Consider the following 6,878-nt stretch of genomic DNA (forward strand, 5'->3'; position numbering starts at 1 on the left):
CAGCTACATGGTGCTGTTGGGGGTCACAGACTCCATGTAGAAGATTTTTTGAGGGGCTCCTGTGAATTCTAGTGCAACTGAAGTGAAACAACACAAATGGAAAATGATTAGATAGTATTTCCATGTTAGAAGGACAAATGAAGTCCATCCTTAACTCACTTATTTTATACCTAATTGAATACCATAAAAAACATTCCTAATTGGTCTACGACCCAGAAAAATAACAGAAGGATTTGAAGTTGCAAAGGAAAAGGCACTTCAGTTTTTGGAACAAGTCAAAGTAAGTAAAGAGATTGACAGGGAAACACTCATAGATGTGGCCAGAACATCTCTATACATTAAAGTTTATGGTGAACTTATTTCTTAACAGAGACCGTAGCTGACTCCATTTTGACATTTAAAAAACAAGATGACGCTACTGACCTCTTCATAGTTGAGATCACGGAGATGAAATGTAAAGCTAAAACTAATACAAGCTTAATCAGAGGTTAATCAAAACAAGACCTCTGATTAAGCTTGTATTAGTTTTAGCTAATATATATAGCTATATATATATAATATATTTAGCTAATATATTTAGCTAATATATTTAGCTATATATATATATAATTTATATATATATAATTTATATATATAATTTATATATATATAATATATTATATATTTATATAATATAATATATAATAAATATAATATAATATAATATATAAAATATAATATAATATATAATAAATATATTATATATATAATATATTTATATATATATATAAACCAGAAGTGAATTCTGGCTTCTTTTACAAGAATGCAGAAGAGAGAAACTAGTAAAAGCTAAAAGAAAATGAATTGAAAATAGAGTTAAGAAAATAATAGAACTGAAAAATTTGTTATTACTAATCAAAAAGGAATTGACCCATTTTTCTTGAATGCTCTTGCAAAAGAAGTCATAGTAGCTCTATGCAAAGCTAAAAGCAGAAATATGGAAAGGCTGACTCTTGCTTGTGGTGGGGTAGCTCTAAATCCTTTTGACAACTTATATCTTGATTGTTTGGGACATGTAGGACTTGTCTATGAGTCAACATTGGGAGGAGAGAAGTTCACCTTTGTCGAGAAATGTAACAATCCTCACATTATCACATTATTAGTCAAAGGACAAATAAGCACACACTCGCTCAAATCAAAGATGCAATAAGAGATGGCTTCAGGGCTATTTAAAATGCTGTTGATGATGGCTGTGTAGTTCCAGGGTCTGTTGCAGTGAAAGTGGCAATGGCAGAAGCCCTGATTAAATAAATATAAGCCCAGGGTAAAGGACAGGACCCAACTTAGAGTTCAAGCATTTGCTGATGCATTGCTCATTATTCCCAAGGTTCTTGCCCAGAATTCTGGTTTTCATCTTCAGGAAACACTAGTTAAAGTTCAAGCAGAATATTCAAATTTAGGTCAATTTGTGGGCGTGGACTTGAACAGGTGAGCCAATGGAAGCAGTAGAAGTAGGCATATGAGATAACTGTTACGTAAAGAAACAGCATCTTCACTCTTGCATTGTGATTGCCACCAACATTCTTCTGGCGAATGAGATCATGCAAGCTGGAATGTCATCTCTAAAAGGATGGATTGAAGCTTTCTTTATATCACCTGTATCATAAAGACTCTACAGAATGATCCTAAGAATACAGCTACAGAATTTTTTTCCAGACTTCAAATGATTATCAAAGGAATTTTCTCTTCCAATATGAAAAAATGAGGGAACACTGGCACCTATTCTAATTCCAAAGTCTGAAATTATAATTACAGTATTTTTTTTCCTTCTTTAATTCCTCCATACCACTTCTACCCCTGAACTATGAATATTGCTGTTTCCCCTTAAAAACTAGATCTCTGAAGGTGGGGTGTCCCCTCTCACATGTTCATGGCGTGCACCCGGGGCCTGGTGCACCCAGGGCCTGGCACACCTGGGGTATTGTCCATGTCTCCACCTGGGGTGTGCGTGAACCCAGGACCTCCTGTGTGTAAAGCAGACGTACTAACCACTGCATTATGGAGCCACCCCCTAATTACAGTATTTTTTAATTGCACTCAGTGTACACACATAAAGCAAGCTGTTCTAACCCAATGATCAGGATGTTGTTATTACCTTCAGCAATAAAAATACATGTTAGAAAAGCGTGTTATCAACAGAAGGTTCTGGAAGCTTGAGAGAGACCAGGCGAGCACCAAGGACCTGCTGATCAGATTGTGGCACTCTTAGAAGCTGGGCTGGTCAAAAGACAGATGGATGGAGGGAGGTGCTGGAAATAAAAAAAAAAAATGAATACCATCATTATTAGCTCATTTCTTAAGATTTGACTAGAAAATATGGTGGAGTGAGAGACGTCCCCAGATCTCTCCACTTGAAACAACAATAAGCTAAACATCTAAAGCTCAACAAAAAACACCCAAACTGCACACCAGCACATCTGAGCGTGGGATCTGCGTATAAGAGCTACCACAGGTCAGAAACCCGGGTGTCGGGCAATAGACTGGGAGAAATAAAAAAGCTGCCTCTCGCAGCCACAGGAGCTCATTGCAGGAGGAGAGTGAGGGGCGAAAAAGCAGTGAGTTCCCTGAATGGCTCTGCCTGGAAAAGCTGTGAACTCCCCACGGCCAGCTGATGGCAGGGCCCAGTCATCACGGCAGAAGGCAGAGAAGTGAGACGGCAGAAAAACAACATTTGGTTTTTACTGGCCGCAGTTGCAAAACTGAGGCTGAGCCGCAGCCCTCAACTCCCAACACAGAGGACCCCTCCCCCCATACCTTCCAAGCCCGACCATCATGGAGCCCCAGGAGAATCTGAGCAAATGCTACCGAAACTGTTGCTATCACTGACAGGGACTGACACTGAGGGTAGTGAGCATGATTAAATATCTATCAAAAAATAAAAAGGCCTTTTTAAGGCTTTATAGAAAGCAGAAATCCAAGAGGCTTAGATGCCGCCTACTGGAAACCAAAAGAAAAGACCATTCTTTGCAACAGGCTAAAGAGAGACCTTTATATAATACATTTTCCTTCTGGAAAAAAGCAGAATACATTTCCACTAATGCCCAGGCGAAGAAATAGTCCATTAAACACCATGGACAACTAAGTTGACAAGGCATCTCAGAAAGAAAGAGAAAAATCTCCAAAAAACAAGCTTATAGACATAGAAATATGCAATTTAAAAGACAGAGATTTCAGTATGTTACTTCTGAAAAACCTCAGTGAATTCTGAAACAAGTCATATCAACAATTTCAGGAATTGAAAAAACACTTAGATGAACAGAGCTAGGATATTGAAACCCTCAAAAGGAACCATATAGAATTTCTGGAGATGAAGAACACACTTTAAGAGTTGGAAAATGAAATAGCAATCTTGGGAAATAGAGTCGACCAAATGAAGGAAAGGATCAGTGATATCAAAGACAGAAATCTAGAAATCAATCAGAAGGAAGAAGAGAGAAACTGAAGAATGAAAAATAATGAAAGAATAGTGGACAAGAATTTCCCAAATCTACGGAATGAGGTGGAGCTTGGAATTCAAGAAGTCAACAGAACACCCAATTATCTAGACCCAAAAAAGCCTCACCAAGACACATTGTATTAAAATTATCAAAAATCAACGATAAAGACAGAATTCTCAGGGCAGCCAGGGAGAAGAAAATGGTAACTTGTAAAGGAAAACCCATTAGATTATCGTCGCAATTATCAGCACAAACCTTACAAGTCAGAAAGAAATGGAATCAAATATTTAAACTATTAAGTGAAAGGAACTACCAGCCTAGAATAATGTATCCAGCTAAGCTCTCCTTTAGATATGAAGGAAAAATAAAGACTTTTCCAGACATACAAAAATTGAGGGAATTCTCCACTACAAAGGCTGTACTACAGAAAATACTAAATACTAAACACATAAAACAAAATTACAAATAATAATAATAATAATACTTAAGAGTAAAATGCCTATCAGGCAAATAGAAGCAGAGGAGTGAAATCCTTACTAAGAATAGGGCATTATAGCTTAAATAATAAGAAGAGAATTGCTATAGCAAGATAGTAATGAACATTCAGTATACATAGGGACAAATTGAGGTAACAATGACTGAAAAGGGGAGGATTCAAAGATCCAAATTCATAAGGGGGAATGGAGATAAGGCATGCACAGAAGAAAATGAATGACTGTATATATATAAATATTCTTTACATATTCGTAATAGTAACCACACACCAAAGATTAAGAACTGAACTATGTAACATAAAACAAGAAGAACCAGAGGCAAAATGCACAAAAGCCAAGCAACATAAAGAAAACAGAAACATAAGAACAAGGAAGCAATGGAAACACCGAGCTACCAGAAAGCAAAAGATAAAATGGCTTTAAGAAGGCCTCATATTTCAATAATCACCCTAAATAAATGGACTGAACTCATCAATAAAAAGGCACAAAGTTGCAGAACGGATCAAAAAGAAAACCCAACCATATGCTGCCTCCAGGAGACACATCTCAGCTCCAAAGACAAAGATAGACTCAAAGTGAAAGGGTGGAAAATGATATTTCAAGCAAACGACATTCAGAGAAAAGCAAGAGTAGCAGTACTAATATCAGATGAAATAGACTTCAAAATTAAAAAGGTAAAAAAGATACTGAGTGACACTGCATAATGATAAAGGGAATCATGCACCAAGAAGACATACACTTATTAATATCTATGCTCCCAATCAGGGAGCCTTGAAATATGTCAAGCACTTACTAACATCACTACAGGGAGAAACAGATCAAAACACTATCGTAGTAGGGGATCTAAATACCCTAATGTCGGATATGAACAGATCATCCAAACAGAAAATCAATAAGGAAATAACATCCTTAAATGACACATGAGACCAGCTGGACATAATTGACATTTACAGAGCCTTCCATCCCAAAACAGCTGCTTATATATTCTTCTCTAGTGCACATGGAACATTCTCAAGAATCGACCACATACTACACAGAGATAGCCCCAACAAATATAAGAGGGTTGAAATCATAACAATCATATTCTCTGATCATAATGCGTTGAAACTAGAGATCAACTGCAAAAAGAAAGCAGGAAGAACCACAAATACATAGAGATTAAACAACATGCTACTGATGAATAACTGGGTCATAGAAGAAATAAAAAGAGAGATAAAGAGATGCATAGAAACGAATGATAATGATAGTACAACATATCAAAACTTTTGGGACACAGCAAAAGTGGTCATAAGAGGAAAGTTCATATCATTACAGGCCTATCTGCAAAAATAAGAATGAGCACAGAAAAACAACCTAATGCTTCATCTCAAAAACTAGAAAAAGAAGAACAAATGAAGCCTAAAGTCAGCAGAAGAAAAGAAATAATCAAAATGAGAGCATAAATAAATGAAATTGAAAATAAACAAACAAAAAACAATAAAAAAATAAATACAACAAAAAGCTAGATCTTTGAGAAGGGTAATAAAATTGACAAACCCCTGGCTAAATCCCTCACTAAAGAAAAAAGAGGAAGGATAAAATAAACAAAATCAGATGAAAGAGGAGAAATTATGACTGACATTGCAGAAATACAAAAGATCATGCAAGAATACTATGAAAATGTATATAACACCAAATTTAATAACCTAGAAGAAATGGACCAGTACTTAGAAAAATACAACCTTCCTAGATTGATACAAGAAGAACTGGAAAATCTAAATAGACTGATCAGCAGTATGGAAATTGAAACAATCATCAAAAACCTATCAAAAAGTAAAAGTTTAGGACCAGATAGATGGTTTCACCAGTGAATTCTACCAAACATTCAAAGAAGATTTAACACCTATTTTCCTCAAACTCTTCCAAAAAATTGAAGGGGAGGCAATACTTCCCAACTCATTTTATGAGGCCAATATTACCTCAATATTACCTTGATACCAAAACCTGGTAAAGATTACACAAAAAAAGAAAACTACAGACCAATATCTCTCATGAACACACATGTAAAAATCCTAAATAAGATACTAGCAAACCGAATACAACAACATATTAAAAAGATTATACACAACGATCAAGTGGCCTTCATCCCAGGGGTACAGGGATGGTTCGACATTCACAAATCAAGCAATGTGATACACCACGTAAACAAATTAACACATAAGAGTCATATGATCATATCAATAGATGCAGAAAAAGCCTTCAACAAGATACAATATCTATTTATGATCAAAATACTTAACAGAATTGGTATAGAAGGAAAGTACTTTAACATAATAAAGGCCATCTACGACAAACCCTCAGCCACCATTATACTTAATGGCGAAAAACTAAAAACTTTCCCTCTAAGATCAGGAACAAAGCAAGGCTGTCCACTATCGCCACTCTTATTCAGTATAACATTGGAGGTCCTAGCAAGTGCAATCAGACAAGAGAAAGATATAAAAGGCATCCGAATAGAAGTCAAAATGTCACTATTTGCAGATGACATGATTCTCTATATAGAAAACCCTAAAGAACACTACTAGAAACAATAAGCAAATACAGTAAAGTTTCTGAATACAAAATCAATGTTCAAAAGTCCACAGCTTTCCTATACTCTAATAATGAAGTATCAAAAAGAAGTGGAAAAAATAATTCCTTTTGCAATTGCAACAGAAAGAATAAAATACCTAGGAATAAATTTAGCGAAACACGTGAAGGACCTATATAATGAAAACTACAAGACCCTATTAAAAGAAATCGTAGAAGATACAAAGAAATGGAAAGGTATTCTGTGTTCTTGGACTGGAAGAATCAACATAGTCAAAATGACCATATTACCTAAAGCATTATACAGGTTTAACGCAATCCCTATCAAAATCCCATTGGC

General features: G+C 35.6%; 1 pseudogene; it reads left to right on the forward strand.

Annotated features, from left to right (window-relative positions):
• The first annotated feature begins 205 nt into the window (after positions 1-205).
• LOC120605618 (T-complex protein 1 subunit zeta-like) lies at positions 206-1,812 on the forward strand (annotated as a pseudogene).
• The last annotated feature ends 5,066 nt before the right edge of the window (positions 1,813-6,878 follow it).

The sequence above is a fragment of the Pteropus medius genome, unplaced genomic scaffold, assembly GCF_902729225.1.
Source record: "Pteropus medius unplaced genomic scaffold, Ma_sr-lr_union100, whole genome shotgun sequence".
Classification (NCBI taxonomy): Eukaryota; Metazoa; Chordata; class Mammalia; order Chiroptera; family Pteropodidae; genus Pteropus; species Pteropus medius.